The sequence below is a fragment of the Chiloscyllium plagiosum genome, unplaced genomic scaffold (genome assembly GCF_037043375.1).
Source record: "Chiloscyllium plagiosum isolate Xiang-an unplaced genomic scaffold, Cpla_swu_hap1 HiC_scaffold_21, whole genome shotgun sequence".
Taxonomy (NCBI): domain Eukaryota; kingdom Metazoa; phylum Chordata; class Chondrichthyes; order Orectolobiformes; family Hemiscylliidae; genus Chiloscyllium; species Chiloscyllium plagiosum.
Window position 1 is genome coordinate 99,042,089 of NW_028270159.1, and position 18,151 is coordinate 99,060,239.

The window sequence follows — 18,151 nt, forward strand, 5'->3', positions numbered from 1 at the left end:
AAGCCGCAGCCGGCCGTGCTGCGGCACAGTTGCGTCCAGCACTGAAAGTTGAATCCGTTCTTCTTTTTACAACGCGCTGTCCGTTCCCAATAGCTCGTTGTTGTCCAGCGTAATCGACATCTTGAAAACGTAAAAAAAAAGACACGTTAAATTGATGACAAAATATAGACAAAGATGTCGTCGATGTTTGTACCGTAGGGCGAGGTGGAATAGGCTGGGACGACTTTCCCTGCAGCGTAACAGCTGCGACATGACCTTATGGAAGGGTGGTAAACTGAGTATTTACGTGTTTTACCTAAGTTGGTGTGAGTTGAAAACTCGACAGCATAGCTTTAATGTGAGTGGGCTGAAAGTGACAAAGGACCTGAGGCACATTTCCCATAAAGAAGGTTGTGCGTGTTTGGAGTGATCTACCAGAGGAAGTGGAGGAGGCTATTACACTCAGAAAATTGCAAAGGTAATCGGTTGAGTTTCTGGATAGGATGCGTTCAGAGGGATTGGGGCCTAAAGGTTGGGGAACGGGACTTGTTTAACTTTGGCTATGTGGTGAGCATGGACGAGGTCCACCGAAGTATCTTTTTCCACGGTGTACCCCAATAACGTCACGTTGCTTCCACCGGCTTTAAAGGATTACTTTTTAGCGGAGTTTGCCATCGCAGTCTGTGGTACAATCATTTCGTCTGTTCGACTGCTCACGGGAAAGGTAGTATTGTGAAACACTGCAGAAACGAACGACTTCCTTACTTTAGCTCCGACTGACCATACTCTGTGAAATTTTCCCAGATCCTCAGCTGAGGATTTTTGCTGCTGGAAGTTACCTCAGAAACCCTGTTAAATCGAAATGTATTGAGCGAATCGCAAAACAGAAAGCATTTAACACGGAACACAAACAAAACTGGCATACCTCATGCATTTTCAGACACAGAGATGCATGAATGCTAAATGTGATACAATCCGAGGGCATGAGTCATAAGGTAATCTCACAACTAACAACAGGGCATTTCCAAACGACTCTTTCAAACATACTGCAGCCTTACTGAACCATGACTTTCCAGACAATGCTGAAAAGAGAGGAAGAAAGAACATAATAAGAATTGGCCGTAAAAAGTGAATTTCACCAAGCACAGTCTCGATTAGATTACCTTTCCCTTCCGATGTTTCCAGGACGGAAATGAAGGAAATTCAACAAGGTATGACATCGAAATTCATTGGAATGATTTTCCCATTAGCTAGAAACCCAAATAACAACGAGTAGAGTCACCGTAGGACTTCGTTTCACAACAACGATGAAATAACAGTCTCCATTCGGTTTCAGAAAAAGCTCAACTTGCCTGGGACGGCAGAACTGTTTGCGATTTACCGAGCGGGAGGCGAACACGATCATGAGAGTAGAGACATTTTGCAATATTTGGCAGTATCCCACACCACAGTTAGTTCCCTGGGAAGCAAACCCATTTTACTTTTGTTTTCGACATCAATATACAGTGGGCACCGAAACAGCATTTTAACAAGCTGCAGCGTTGGAGTTGATCAGCAGAAATGGCAGTGGTGGGATGCGAACCCACGCCCCTTTCGAGACTGGAACCTGGATCCAGCGCCTTAGCCCTCTCGGCCACTCTACCAGCGGCCGCGCCGCCTCATTTTCTTCTATTTCCAATTGTGCTCCTGCATAACAACAGATGCAAAGTCACATGAAATGGGTTCAATGATTCCTCTCGGACTCGCACAGCTGCTGGGATGTGGCCGGCTACAATGTCAATTTCGCAGCAGATATTGATAGCCCATCAATCCAGACAAAAATCAATGGTAAGCTCAGTCTATCTTCTCAGACTCTTTTCAGCTACAAATGTGTCTGTGAGTGCGTGAGAATAAGGGTTCGCTTATGATTTGGTCAAACAACCATGAGCAGCTTGACATTACTGGAATTTCCATTCTTGCTTTGCTAAATGATTTCACCCATTGCTCGAAACAGGACGACTTTCACGTTTACACGGAACACGAAACACACCGGACTACAGGGAAAATGCACAAACCTGAGCAGGCCGTGATCCACATCATACCGTGCAGCATAGTTTCAGTCACTGTGTCTGTTTTTTTTTTCAGAATAAGAGCCCCAAAGAATGTTCTCCACCCTAAAACCGGAGGTAGCATTACAATCCGAGAACGACAGATCACATTGTGAGAATGCTCTGACCTCGGAGCCAGTTCGAGATGCCACTTTCCTTGCCTTTTACCTTAACCGTGCAATTTGCTGCTGAGATGTTCACTCCTGGACATGAGCCACATGGATACCAACTGAGTTGGAAACCTGTGTGGGAATCGAGGAGAAGCGACTCAAGAAATTTTGCTAAATTCCGTGGTGCTTTTTAGAAACGCAGTTTCTGTTCACCTCAATCTAAAAGCCAGTTTCTGAACATAGTAACAGAAGTCAAAAGGTAATTACCTCACCCCACCCCCACTCCAGAAGAGGTGCTAACTGCCCTTGAGTGCTTTTTGTTCTCAATGTGAAGAGCTTTCACGCCTGAGTCACCTTCACGTCTCTGGTTGCTGAGTGACTCACAAAGAAGGAATTTCACCAGAGCTGCAACTGCTTCACTTCTCCACTCGTCCTCCCCGTTTACATTTTCCTGCTGGTCAGTGATTTAATGAAAACCAAACGGATGCGATGTCATTCTGTAGCCTCTCTGTCGATTCCTCCGTTTCAGTTCCAACATGACTTAGATCTCGGGGCGGATCTTAATACGAGCGACGCTATGAATGCGCAAGTCGAAAGGTTCCTCTGAGAGTGCAATTTCTTTCATTGCTGTTGCTGATTGAATGAGCCACTAACGTGCGAATTGCTCCAAAACATGATTCAGGATATCTGGTGCCAATTCTCGCACATTGAATAACGATTGACAGCTTCCAAATGAGGTCTTTCTGAGACGGCTTTGGGGTACATTTGACAGGCAGACAAGTTCAGGAATTCGTGGTGCGCTGTGACACCAGAGCATCTGCTTCTTTCCTGTCTTTGAACCGAGCCGCCTGCGCAAGGAAGGCAAATGCTTTACTGCTTTTCGTGGAAGGATCAGAAGGCGGTAACTACACTCTCCAACAGAATGGCATATGATCAGAACCAGGTTGGAGAAAAACTTAACAACGCTTTGCACTGTAATTAAATGGAATTGCATTACATTTCACTCCCAGAGCAGATTTGATCAAGCAAATTCAAAGGCAGGTTTGCAGATGGGAAAGCGTGCAAGAAAGCTCAGCTCTTGTCCATGCAGTTGAAGAACAAAACAGTTTCTGCCCAGTTTCGAACTGGGGACCTTTCGCGTGTTAGGCGAACGTGATGACCACTACACTACAGAAACAAGCCGCAGCCGGCCCTGCTGCGGCACAGTTGCGTCCAGCACTGAAAGTTGAATCCGTTCTTCTTTTTACAACGCGCTGTCCGTTCCCAATAGCTCGTTGTTGTCCAGCGTAATCGACATCTTGAAAACGTAAAAAAAAAAGACACGTTAAATTGATGACAAAATATAGACAAAGATGTCGTCGATGTTTGTACCGTAGGGCGAGGTGGAATAGGCTGGGACGACTTTCTCTGCAGCGTAACAGCTGCGACATGACCTTATGGAAGGGTGGTAAACTGAGTATTTACGTGTTTTACCTAAGTTGGTGTGAGTTGAAAACTCGACAGCATAGCTTTAATGTGAGTGGGCTGAAAGTGACAAAGGACCTGAGGCACATTTCCCATAAAGAAGGTTGTGCGTGTTTGGAGTGATCTACCAGAGGAAGTGGAGGAGGCTATTACACTCAGAAAATTGCAAAGGTAATCGGTTGAGTTTCTGGATAGGATGCGTTCAGAGGGATTGGGGCCTAAAGGTTGGGGAACGGGACTTGTTTAACTTTGGCTATGTGGTGAGCATGGACGAGGTCCACCGAAGTATCTTTTTCCACGGTGTACCCCAATAACGTCACGTTGCTTCCACCGGCTTTAAAGGATTACTTTTTAGCGGAGTTTGCCATCGCAGTCTGTGGTACAATCATTTCGTCTGTTCGACTGCTCACGGGAAAGGTAGTATTGTGAAACACTGCAGAAACGAACGACTTCCTTACTTTAGCTCCGACTGACCATACTCTGTGAAATTTTCCCAGATCCTCAGCTGAGGATTTTTGCTGCTGGAAGTTACCTCAGAAACCCTGTTAAATCGAAATGTATTGAGCGAATCGCAAAACAGAAAGCATTTAACACGGAACACAAACAAAACTGGCATACCTCATGCATTTTCAGACACAGAGATGCATGAATGCTAAATGTGATACAATCCGAGGGCATGAGTCATAAGGTAATCTCACAACTAACAACAGGGCATTTCCAAACGACTCTTTCAAACATACTGCAGCCTTACTGAACCATGACTTTCCAGACAATGCTGAAAAGAGAGGAAGAAAGAACATAATAAGAATTGGCCGTAAAAAGTGAATTTCACCAAGCACAGTCTCGATTAGATTACCTTTCCCTTCCGATGTTTCCAGGACGGAAATGAAGGAAATTCAACAAGGTATGACATCGAAATTCATTGGAACGATTTTCCCATTAGCTAGAAACCCAAATAACAACGAGTAGAGTCACCGTAGGACTTCGTTTCACAACAACGATGAAATAACAGTCTCCATTCGGTTTCAGAAAAAGCTCAACTTGCCTGGGACGGCAGAACTGTTTGCGATTTACCGAGCGGGAGGCGAACACGATCATGAGAGTAGAGACATTTTGCAATATTTGGCAGTATCCCACACCACAGTTAGTTCCCTGGGAAGCAAACCCATTTTACTTTTGTTTTCGACATCAATATACAGTGGGCACCGAAACAGCATTTTAACAAGCTGCAGCGTTGGAGTTGATCAGCAGAAATGGCAGTGGTGGGATGCGAACCCACGCCCCTTTCGAGACTGGAACCTGGATCCAGCGCCTTAGCCCTCTCGGCCACTCTACCAGCGGCCGCGCCGCCTCATTTTCTTCTATTTCCAATTGTGCTCCTGCATAACAACAGATGCAAAGTCACATGAAATGGGTTCAATGATTCCTCTCGGACTCGCACAGCTGCTGGGATGTGGCCGGCTACAATGTCAATTTCGCAGCAGATATTGATAGCCCATCAATCCAGACAAAAATCAATGGTAAGCTCAGTCTATCTTCTCAGACTCTTTTCAGCTACAAATGTGTCTGTGAGTGCGTGAGAATAAGGGTTCGCTTATGATTTGGTCAAACAACCATGAGCAGCTTGACATTACTGGAATTTCCATTCTTGCTTTGCTAAATGATTTCACCCATTGCTCGAAACAGGACGACTTTCACGTTTACACGGAACACGAAACACACCGGACTACAGGGAAAATGCACAAACCTGAGCAGGCCGTGATCCACATCATACCGTGCAGCATAGTTTCAGTCACTGTGTCTGTTTTTTTTTTCAGAATAAGAGCCCCAAAGAATGTTCTCCACCCTAAAACCGGAGGTAGCATTACAATCCGAGAACGACAGATCACATTGTGAGAATGCTCTGACCTCGGAGCCAGTTCGAGATGCCACTTTCCTTGCCTTTTACCTTAACCGTGCAATTTGCAGCTGAGATGTTCACTCCTGGACATGAGCCACATGGATACCAACTGAGTTGGAAACCTGTGTGGGAATCGAGGAGAAGCGACTCAAGAAATTTTGCTAAATTCCGTGGTGCTTTTTAGAAATGCAGTTTCTGTTCACCTCAATCTAAAAGCCAGTTTCTGAACATAGTAACAGAAGTCAAAAGGTAATTACCTCACCCCACCCCCACTCCAGAAGAGGTGCTAACTGCCCTTGAGTGCTTTTTGTTCTCAATGTGAAGAGCTTTCACGCCTGAGTCACCTTCACGGCTCTGGTTGCTGAGTGAATCACAAAGAAGGAATTTCACCAGAGCTGCAACTGCCTCACTTCTCGACTCGTCCTCCCCGTTTACATTTTCCTGCTGGTCAGTGATTTAATGAAAACCAAACGGATGCGATGTCATTCTGTAGCCTCTCTGTCGATTCCTCCGTTTCAGTTCCAACATGACTTAGATCTCGGGGCGGATCTTAATACGAGCGACGCTATGAATGCGCAAGTCGAAAGGTTCCTCTGAGAGTGCAATTTCTTTCATTGCTGTTGCTGATTGAATGAGCCACTAACGTGCGAATTGCTCCAAAACATGATTCAGGATATCTGGTGCCAATTCTCGCACATTGAATAACGATTGACAGCTTCCAAATGAGGTCTTTCTGAGACGGCTTTGGGGTACATTTGACAGGCAGACAAGTTCAGGAATTCGTGATGCGCTGTGACACCAGAGCATCTGCTTCTTTCCTGTCTTTGAACCGAGCCGCCTGCGCAAGGAAGGCAAATGCTTTACTGCTTTTCGTGGAAGGATCAGAAGGCGGTAACTACACTCTCCAACAGAATGGCATATGATCAGAACCAGGTTGGAGAAAAACTTAACAACGCTTTGCACTGTAATTAAATGGAATTGCATTACATTTCACACCCAGAGCAGATTTGATCAAGCAAATTCAAAGGCAGGTTTGCAGATGGGAAAGCGTGCAAGAAAGCTCAGCTCTTGTCCATGTAAACGGCTGCAGTTGAAGAACAAAACAGTTTCTGCCCAGTTTCGAACTGGGGACCTTTCGCGTGTTAGGCGAACGTGATGACCACTACACTACAGAAACAAGCCGCAGCCAGCCGTGCTGCGGCACAGTTGCGTCCAGCACTGAAAGTTGAATCCGTTCTTCTTTTTCCAACGCGCTGTCCGTTCCCAATCGCTCGTTGTTGTCCAGCGTCATCGACATCTTGAAAACGTAAAAAAAAAGACACGTTAAATTGATGACAAAATATAGACAAAGATGTCGTCGATGTTTGTACCGTAGGGCGAGGTGGAATAGGCTGGGACGACTTTCCCTGCAGCGTAACAGCTGCGACATGACCTTATGGAAGGGTGGTAAACTGAGTATTTACGTGTTTTACCTAAGTTGGTGTGAGTTGAAAACTCGACAGCATAGCTTTAATGTGAGTGGGCTGAAAGTGACAAAGGACCTGAGGCACATTTCCCATAAAGAAGGTTGTGCGTGTTTGGAGTGATCTACCAGAGGAAGTGGAGGAGACTATTACACTCAGAAAATTGCAAAGGTAATCGGTTGAGTTTCTGGATAGGATGCGTTCAGAGGGATTGGGGCCTAAAGGTTGGGGAACGGGACTTGTTTAACTTTGGCTATGTGGTGAGCATGGACGAGGTCCACCGAAGTATCTTTTTCCACGGTGTACCCCAATAACGTCACGTTGCTTCCACCGGCTTTAAAGGATTACTTTTTAGCGGAGTTTGCCATCGCAGTCTGCGGCACAATCATTTCGTCTGTTCGACTGCTCACGGGAAAGGTAGTATTGTGAAACACTGCAGAAACGAACGACTTCCTTACTTTAGCTCCGACAGACCATACTCTGTGAAATTTTCCCAGATCCTCAGCTGAGGATTTTTGCTGCTGGAAGTTACCTCAGAAACCATGTTAAATCGAAATGTATTGAGCGAATCGCAAAACAGAAAGCATTTAACACGGAACACAAACAAAACTGGCATACCTCATGCATTTTCAGACACAGAGATGCATGAATGCTAAATGTGATACAATCCGAGGGCATGAGTCATAAGGTAATCTCACAACTAACAACAGGGCATTTCCAAACGACTCTTTCAAACATACTGCAGCCTTACTGAACCATGACTTTCCAGACAATGCTGAAAAGAGAGGAAGAAAGAACATAATAAGAATTGGCCGTAAAAAGTGAATTTCACCAAGCACAGTCTCGATTAGATTACCTTTCCCTTCCGATGTTTCCAGGACGGAAATGAAGGAAATTCAACAAGGTATGACATCGAAATTCATTGGAACGATTTTCCCATTAGCTAGAAACCCAAATAACAACGAGTAGAGTCACCGTAGGACTTCGTTTCACAACAACGATGAAATAACAGTCTCCATTCGGTTTCAGAAAAAGCTCAACTTGCCTGGGACGGCAGAACTGTTTGCGATTTACCGAGCGGGAGGCGAACACGATCATGAGAGTAGAGACATTTTGAAATATTTGGCAGTATCCCACACCACAGTTAGTTCCCTGGGAAGCAAACCCATTTTACTTTTGTTTTCGACATCAATATACAGTGGGCACCGAAACAGCATTTTAACAAGCTGCAGCGTTGGAGTTGATCAGCAGAAATGGCAGTGGTGGGATGCGAACCCACGCCCCTTTCGAGACTGGAACCTGGATCCAGCGCCTTAGACCTCTCGGCCACACTACCAGCGGCCGCGCCGCCTCATTTTCTTCTATTTCCAATTGTGCTCCTGCATAACAACAGATGCAAAGTCACATGAAATGGGTTCAATGATTCCTCTCGGACTCGCACAGCTGCTGGGATGTGGCCGGCTACAATGTCAATTTCGCAGCAGATATTGATAGCCCATCAATCCAGACAAAAATCAATGGTAAGCTCAGTCTATCTTCTCAGACTCTTTTCAGCTACAAATGTGTCTGTGAGTGCGTGAGAATAAGGGTTCGCTTATGATTTGGTCAAACAACCATGAGCAGCTTGACATTACTGGAATTTCCATTCTTGCTTTGCTAAATGATTTCACCCATTGCTCGAAACAGGACGACTTTCACGTTTACACGGAACACGAAACACACCGGACTACAGGGAAAATGCACAAACCTGAGCAGGCCGTGATCCACATCATACCGTGCAGCATAGTTTCAGTCACTGTGTCTGTTTTTTTTTTCAGAATAAGAGCCCCAAAGAATGTTCTCCACCCTAAAACCGGAGGTAGCATTACAATCCGAGAACGACAGATCACATTGTGAGAATGCTCTGACCTCGGAGCCAGTTCGAGATGCCACTTTCCTTGCCTTTTACCTTAACCGTGCAATTTGCTGCTGAGATGTTCACTCCTGGACATGAGCCACATGGATACCAACTGAGTTGGAAACCTGTGTGGGAATCGAGGAGAAGCGACTCAAGAAATTTTGCTAAATTCCGTGGTGCTTTTTAGAAACGCAGTTTCTGTTCACCTCAATCTAAAAGCCAGTTTCTGAACATAGTAACAGAAGTCAAAAGGTAATTACCTCACCCCACCCCCACTCCAGAAGAGGTGCTAACTGCCCTTGAGTGCTTTTTGTTCTCAATGTGAAGAGCTTTCACGCCTGAGTCACCTTCACGTCTCTGGTTGCTGAGTGAATCACAAAGAAGGAATTTCACCAGAGCTGCAACTGCCTCACTTCTCCACTCGTCCTCCCCGTTTACATTTTCCTGCTGGTCAGTGATTTAAAGAAAACCAAACGGATGCGATGTCATTCTGTAGCCTCTCTGTCGATTCCTCCGTTTCAGTTCCAACATGACTTAGATCTCGGGGCGGATCTTAATACTAGCGACGCTATGAATGCGCAAGTCGAAAGGTTCCTCTGAGAGTGCAATTTCTTTCATTGCTGTTGCTGATTGAATGAGCCACTAACGTGCGAATTGCTCCAAAACATGATTCAGGATATCTGGTGCCAATTCTCGCACATTGAATAACGATTGACAGCTTCCAATTGAGGACTTTCTGAGACGGCTTTGGGGTACATTTGACAGGCAGACAAGTTCAGGAATTCGTGGTGCGCTGTGACACCAGAGCATCTGCTTCTTTCCTGTCTTTGAACCGAGCCGCCTGCGCCAGGAAGGCAAATGCTTTACTGCTTTTCGTGGAAGGATCAGAAGGCGGTAACTACACTCTCCAACAGAATGGCATATGATCAGAACCAGGTTGGAGAAAAATTTAACAACGCTTTGCACTGTAATTAAATGGAATTGCATTACATTTCACACCCAGAGCAGATTTGATCAAGCAAATTCAAAGGCAGGTTTGCAGATGGGAAAGCGTGCAAGAAAGCTCAGCTCTTGTCCATGTAAACGGCTGCAGTTGAAGAACAAAGCAGTTTCGGCCCAGTTTCGAACTGGGGACCTTTCGCGTGTTAGGCGAACGTGATGACCACTACACTACAGAAACAAGCCGCAACCGGCCGTGCTGCGGCACAGTTGCGTCCAGCACTGAAAGTTGAATCCGTTCTTCTTTTTACAACGCGCTGTCCGTTCCCAATAGCTCGTTGTTGTCCAGCGTAATCGACATCTTGAAAACGTAAAAAAAAAGACACGTTAAATTGATGACAAAATATAGACAAAGATGTCGTCGATGTTTGTACCGTAGGGCGAGGTGGAATAGGCTGGGACGACTTTCCCTGCAGCGTAACAGCTGCGACATGACCTTATGGAAGGGTGGTAAACTGAGTATTTACGTGTTTTACCTAAGTTGGTGTGAGTTGAAAACTCGACAGCATAGCTTTAATGTGAGTGGGCTGAAAGTGACAAAGGACCTGAGGCACATTTCCCATAAAGAAGGTTGTGCGTGTTTGGAGTGATCTACCAGAGGAAGTGGAGGAGGCTATTACACTCAGAAAATTGCAAAGGTAATCGGTTGAGTTTCTGGATAGGATGCGTTCAGAGGGATTGGGGCCTAAAGGTTGGGGAACGGGACTTGTTTAACTTTGGCTATGTGGTGAGCATGGACGAGGTCCACCGAAGTATCTTTTTCCACGGTGTACCCCAATAACGTCACGTTGCTTCCACCGGCTTTAAAGGATTACTTTTTAGCGGAGTTTGCCATCGCAGTCTGTGGCACAATCATTTCGTCTGTTCGACTGCTCACGGGAAAGGTAGTATTGTGAAACACTGCAGAAACGAACGACTTCCTTACTTTAGCTCCGACTGACCATACTCTGTGAAATTTTCCCAGATCCTCAGCTGAGGATTTTTGCTGCTGGAAGTTACCTCAGAAACCCTGTTAAATCGAAATGTATTGAGCGAATCGCAAAACAGAAAGCATTTAACACGGAACACAAACAAAACTGGCATACCTCATGCATTTTCAGACACAGAGATGCATGAATGCTAAATGTGATACAATCCGAGGGCATGAGTCATAAGGTAATCTCACAACTAACAACAGGGCATTTCCAAACGACTCTTTCAAACATACTGCAGCCTTACTGAACCATGACTTTCCAGACAATGCTGAAAAGAGAGGAAGAAAGAACATAATAAGAATTGGCCGTAAAAAGTGAATTTCACCAAGCACAGTCTCGATTAGATTACCTTTCCCTTCCGATGTTTCCAGGACGGAAATGAAGGAAATTCAACAAGGTATGACATCGAAATTCATTGGAACGATTTTCCCATTAGCTAGAAACCCAAATAACAACGAGTAGAGTCACCGTAGGACTTCGTTTCACAACAACGATGAAATAACAGTCTCCATTCGGTTTCAGAAAAAGCTCAACTTGCCTGGGACGGCAGAACTGTTTGCGATTTACCGAGCGGGAGGCGAACACGATCATGAGAGTAGAGACATTTTGAAATATTTGGCAGTATCCCACACCACAGTTAGTTCCCTGGGAAGCAAACCCATTTTACTTTTGTTTTCGACATCAATATACAGTGGGCACCGAAACAGCATTTTAACAAGCTGCAGCGTTGGAGTTGATCAGCAGAAATGGCAGTGGTGGGATGCGAACCCACGCCCCTTTCGAGACTGGAACCTGGATCCAGCGCCTTAGACCTCTCGGCCACACTACCAGCGGCCGCGCCGCCTCATTTTCTTCTATTTCCAATTGTGCTCCTGCATAACAACAGATGCAAAGTCACATGAAATGGGTTCAATGATTCCTCTCGGACTCGCACAGCTGCTGGGATGTGGCCGGCTACAATGTCAATTTCGCAGCAGATATTGATAGCCCATCAATCCAGACAAAAATCAATGGTAAGCTCAGTCTATCTTCTCAGACTCTTTTCAGCTACAAATATGTCTGTGAGTGCGTGAGAATAAGGGTTCGCTTATGATTTGGTCAAACAACCATGAGCAGCTTGACATTACTGGAATTTCCATTCTTGCTTTGCTAAATGATTTCACCCATTGCTCGAAACAGGACGACTTTCACGTTTACACGGAACACGAAACACACCGGACTACAGGGAAAATGCACAAACCTGAGCAGGCCGTGATCCACATCATACCGTGCAGCATAGTTTCAGTCACTGTGTCTGTTTTTTTTTTCAGAATAAGAGCCCCAAAGAATGTTCTCCACCCTAAAACCGGAGGTAGCATTACAATCCGAGAACGACAGATCACATTGTGAGAATGCTCTGACCTCGGAGCCAGTTCGAGATGCCACTTTCCTTGCCTTTTACCTTAACCGTGCAATTTGCTGCTGAGATGTTCACTCCTGGACATGAGCCACATGGATACCAACTGAGTTGGAAACCTGTGTGGGAATCGAGGAGAAGCGACTCAAGAAATTTTGCTAAATTCCGTGGTGCTTTTTAGAAACGCAGTTTCTGTTCACCTCAATCTAAAAGCCAGTTTCTGAACATAGTAACAGAAGTCAAAAGGTAATTACCTCACCCCACCCCCACTCCAGAAGAGGTGCTAACTGCCCTTGAGTGCGTTTTGTTCTCAATGTGAAGAGCTTTCACGCCTGAGTCACCTTCACGTCTCTGGTTGCTGAGTGACTCACAAAGAAGGAATTTCACCAGAGCTGCAACTGCTTCACTTCTCCACTCGTCCTCCCCGTTTACATTTTCCTGCTGGTCAGTGATTTAATGAAAACCAAACGGATGCGATGTCATTCTGTAGCCGCTCTGTCGATTCCTCCGTTTCAGTTCCAATATGACTTAGATCTCGGGGCGGATCTTAATACGAGCGACGCTATGAATGCGCAAGTCGAAAGGTTCCTCTGAGAGTGCAATTTCTTTCATTGCTGTTGCTGATTGAATGAGCCACTAACGTGCGAATTGCTCCAAAACATGATTCAGGATATCTGGTGCCAATTCTCGCACATTGAATAACGATTGACAGCTTCCAAATGAGGTCTTTCTGAGACGGCTTTGGGGTACATTTGACAGGCAGACAAGTTCAGGAATTCGTGGTGCGCTGTGACACCAGAGCATCTGCTTCTTTCCTGTCTTTGAACCGAGCCGCCTGCGCAAGGAAGGCAAATGCTTTACTGCTTTTCGAGGAAGGATCAGAAGGCGGTAACTACACTCTCCAACAGAATGGCATATGATCAGAACCAGGTTGGAGAAAAACTTAACAACGCTTTGCACTGTAATTAAATGGAATTGCATTACATTTCACTCCCAGAGCAGATTTGATCAAGCAAATTCAAAGGCAGGTTTGCAGATGGGAAAGCGTGCAAGAAAGCTCAGCTCTTGTCCATGCAGTTGAAGAACAAAACAGTTTCTGCTCAGTTTCGAACTGGGGACCTTTCGCGTGTTCGGCGAACGTGATGACCACTACACTACAGAAACAAGCCGCAGCCGGCCGTGCTGCGGCACAGTTGCGTCCAGCACTGAAAGTTGAATCCGTTCTTCTTTTTACAACGCGCTGTCCGTTCCCAATAGCTCGTTGTTGTCCAGCGTAATCGACATCTTGAAAACGTAAAAAAAAAGACACGTTAAATTGATGACAAAATATAGACAAAGATGTCGTCGATGTTTGTACCGTAGGGCGAGGTGGAATAGGCTGGGACGACTTTCCCTGCAGCGTAACAGCTGCGACATGACCTTATGGAAGGGTGGTAAACTGAGTATTTACGTGTTTTACCTAAGTTGGTGTGAGTTGAAAACTCGACAGCATAGCTTTAATGTGAGTGGGCTGAAAGTGACAAAGGACCTGAGGCACATTTCCCATAAAGAAGGTTGTGCGTGTTTGGAGTGATCTACCAGAGGAAGTGGAGGAGGCTATTACACTCAGAAAATTGCAAAGCTAATCGGTTGAGTTTCTGGATAGGATGCGTTCAGAGGGATTGGGGCCTAAAGGTTGGGGAACGGGACTTGTTTAACTTTGGCTATGTGGTGAGCATGGACGAGGTCCACCGAAGTATCTTTTTCCACGGTGTACCCCAATAACGTCACGTTGCTTCCACCGGCTTTAAAGGATTACTTTTTAGCGGAGTTTGCCATCGCAGTCTGTGGTACAATCATTTCGTCTGTTCGACTGCTCACGGGAAAGGTAGTATTGTGAAACACTGCAGAAACGAACGACTTCCTTACTTTAGCTCCGACTGACCATACTCTGTGAAATTTTCCCAGATCCTCAGCTGAGGATTTTTGCTGCTGGAAGTTACCTCAGAAACCCTGTTAAATCGAAATGTATTGAGCGAATCGCAAAACAGAAAGCATTTAACACGGAACACAAACAAAACTGGCATACCTCATGCATTTTCAGACACAGAGATGCATGAATGCTAAATGTGATACAATCCGAGGGCATGAGTCATAAGGTAATCTCACAACTAACAACAGGGCATTTCCAAACGACTCTTTCAAACATACTGCAGCCTTACTGAACCATGACTTTCCAGACAATGCTGAAAAGAGAGGAAGAAAGAACATAATAAGAATTGGCCGTAAAAAGTGAATTTCACCAAGCACAGTCTCGATTAGATTACCTTTCCCTTCCGATGTTTCCAGGACGGAAATGAAGGAAATTCAACAAGGTATGACATCGAAATTCATTGGAACGATTTTCCCATTAGCTAGAAACCCAAATAACAACGAGTAGAGTCACCGTAGGACTTCGTTTCACAACAACGATGAAATAACAGTCTCCATTCGGTTTCAGAAAAAGCTCAACTTGCCTGGGACGGCAGAACTGTTTGCGATTTACCGAGCGGGAGGCAAACACGATCATGAGAGTAGAGACATTTTGAAATATTTGGCAGTATCCCACACCACAGTTAGTTCCCTGGGAAGCAAACCCATTTTACTTTTGTTTTCGACATCAATATACAGTGGGCACCGAAACAGCATTTTAACAAGCTGCAGCGTTGGAGTTGATCAGCAGAAATGGCAGTGGTGGGATGCGAACCCACGCCCCCTTCGAGACTGGAACCTGGATCCAGCGCCTGAGACCTCTCGGCCACACTACCAGCGGCCGCGCCGCCTCATTTTCTTCTATTTCCAATTGTGCTCCTGCATAACAACAGATGCAAAGTCACATGAAATGGGTTCAATGATTCCTCTCGGACTCGCACAGCTGCTGGGATGTGGCCGGCTACAATGTCAATTTCGCAGCAGATATTGATAGCCCATCAATCCAGACAAAAATCAATGGTAAGCTCAGTCTATCTTCTCAGACTCTTTTCAGCTACAAATGTGTCTGTGAGTGCGTGAGAATAAGGGTTCGCTTATGATTTGGTCAAACAACCATGAGCAGCTTGACATTACTGGAATTTCCATTCTTGCTTTGCTAAATGATTTCACCCATTGCTCGAAACAGGACGACTTTCACGTTTACACGGAACACGAAACACACCGGACTACAGGGAAAATGCACAAACCTGAGCAGGCCGTGATCCACATCATACCGTGCAGCATAGTTTCAGTCACTGTGTCTGTTTTTTTTTTCAGAATAAGAGCCCCAAAGAATGTTCTCCACCCTAAAACCGGAGGTAGCATTACAATCCGAGAACGACAGATCACATTGTGAGAATGCTCTGACCTCGGAGCCAGTTCGAGATGCCACTTTCCTTGCCTTTTACCTTAACCGTGCAATTTGCTGCTGAGATGTTCACTCCTGGACATGAGCCACATGGATACCAACTGAGTTGGAAACCTGTGTGGGAATCGAGGAGAAGCGACTCAAGAAATTTTGCTAAATTCCGTGGTGCTTTTTAGAAACGCAGTTTCTGTTCACCTCAATCTAAAAGCCAGTTTCTGAACATAGTAACAGAAGTCAAAAGGTAATTACCTCACCCCACCCCCACTCCAGAAGAGGTGCTAACTGCCCTTGAATGCTTTTTGTTCTCAATGTGAAGAGCTTTCACGCCTGAGTCACCTTCACGTCTCTGGTTGCTGAGTGACTCACAAAGAAGGAATTTCACCAGAGCTGCAACTGCTTCACTTCTCCACTCGCCCTCCCCGTTTACATTTTCCTGATGGTCAGTGATTTAAAGAAAACCAAATGGATGCGATGTCATTCTGTAGCCTCTCTGTCGATTCCTCCGTTTCAGTTCCAACATGACTTAGATCTCGGGGCGGATCTTAATACTAGCGACGCTATGAATGCGCAAGTCTAAAGGTTCCTCTGAGAGTGCAATTTCTTTCATTGCTGTTGCTGATTGAATGAGCCACTAACGTGCGAATTGCTCCAAAACATGATTCAGGATATCTGGTGCCAATTCTCGCACATTGAATAACGATTGACAGCTTCCAAATGAGGTCTTTCTGAGACGGCTTTGGGGTACATTTGACAGGCAGACAAGTTCAGAAATTCGTGGTGCGCTGTGACACCAGAGCATCTGCTTCTTTCCTGTCTTTGAACCGAGCCGCCTGCGCAAGGAAGGCAAATGCGCTACTGCTTTTCGTGGAAGGATCAGAAGGCGGTAACTGCACTCTCCAACAGAATGGCATATGATCAGAACCAGGTTGGAGAAAAACTTAACAACGCTTTGCACTGTAATTAAATGGAATTGCATTACATTTCACTCCCAGAGCAGATTTGATCAAGCAAATTCAAAGGCAGGTTTGCAGATGGGAAAGCGTGCAAGAAAGCTCAGCTCTTGTCCATGCAGTTGAAGAACAAAACAGTTTCTGCCCAGTTTCGAACTGGGGACCTTTCGCGTGTTAGGCGAACGTGATGACCACTACACTACAGAAACAAGCCGCAGCCGGCCGTGCTGCGGCACAGTTGCGTCCAGCACTGAAAGTTGAATCCGTTCTTCTTTTTACAACGCGCTGTCCGTTCCCAATAGCTCGTTGTTGTCCAGCGTAATCGACATCTTGAAAACGTAAAAAAAAAGACACGTTAAATTGATGACAAAATATAGACAAAGATGTCGTCGATGTTTGTACCGTAGGGCGAGGTGGAATAGGCTGGGACGACTTTCCCTGCAGCGTAACAGCTGCGACATGACCTTATGGAAGGGTGGTAAACTGAGTATTTACGTGTTTTACCTAAGTTGGTGTGAGTTGAAAACTCGACAGCATAGCTTTAATGTGAGTGGGCTGAAAGTGACAAAGGACCTGAGGCACATTTCCCATAAAGAAGGTTGTGCGTGTTTGGAGTGATCTACCAGAGGAAGTGGAGGAGGCTATTACACTCAGAAAATTGCAAAGGTAATCGGTTGAGTTTCTGGATAGGATGCGTACAGAGGGATTGGGGCCTAAAGGTTGGGGAACGGGACTTGTTTAACTTTGGCTATGTGGTGAGCATGGACGAGGTCCACCGAAGTATCTTTTTCCACGGTGTACCCCAATAACGTCACGTTGCTTCCACCGGCTTTAAAGGATTACTTTTTAGCGGAGTTTGCCATCGCAGTCTGTGGTACAATCATTTCGTCTGTTCGACTGCTCACGGGAAAGGTAGTATTGTGAAACACTGCAGAAACGAACGACTTCCTTACTTTAGCTCCGACTGACCATACTCTGTGAAATTTTCCCAGATCCTCAGCTGAGGATTTTTGCTGCTGGAAGTTACCTCAGAAACCCTGTTAAATCGAAATGTATTGAGCGAATCGCAAAACATAAAGCATTTAACACGGAACACAAACAAAACTGGCATACCTCATGCATTTTCAGACACAGAGATGCATGAATGCTAAATGTGATACAATCCGAGGGCATGAGTCATAAGGTAATCTCACAACTAACAACAGGGCATTTCCAAACGACTCTTTCAAACATACTGCAGCCTTACTGAACCATGACTTTCCAGACAATGCTGAAAAGAGAGGAAGAAAGAACATAATAAGAATTGGCCGTAAAAAGTGAATTTCACCAAGCACAGTCTCGATTAGATTACCTTTCCCTTCCGATGTTTCCAGGACGGAAATGAAGGAAATTCAACAAGGTATGACATCGAAATTCATTGGAACGATTTTCCCATTAGCTAGAAACCCAAATAACAACGAGTAGAGTCACCGTAGGACTTCGTTTCACAACAACGATGAAATAACAGTCTCCATTCGGTTTCAGAAAAAGCTCAACTTGCCTGGGACGGCAGAACTGTTTGCGATTTACCGAGC

The 18,151-nt window shown here is 45.3% G+C and overlaps 3 non-coding genes across 3 annotated transcripts; all 3 read right to left on the reverse strand.

The window, feature by feature from the left end:
* Positions 1-3,280: 3,280 nt before the first annotated feature.
* Positions 3,281-3,353, reverse strand: trnav-aac (transfer RNA valine (anticodon AAC)). The gene has a single exon. It is a non-coding gene; the product is annotated as a tRNA-Val (tRNA).
* A 3,291-nt stretch (positions 3,354-6,644) lies between these two features.
* Positions 6,645-6,717, reverse strand: trnav-aac (transfer RNA valine (anticodon AAC)). Its single transcript has one exon. It is a non-coding gene; the product is annotated as a tRNA-Val (tRNA).
* A 9,996-nt stretch (positions 6,718-16,713) lies between these two features.
* trnav-aac (transfer RNA valine (anticodon AAC)) lies at positions 16,714-16,786 on the reverse strand. Its single transcript has one exon. It is a non-coding gene; the product is annotated as a tRNA-Val (tRNA).
* Positions 16,787-18,151: the final 1,365 nt, after the last annotated feature.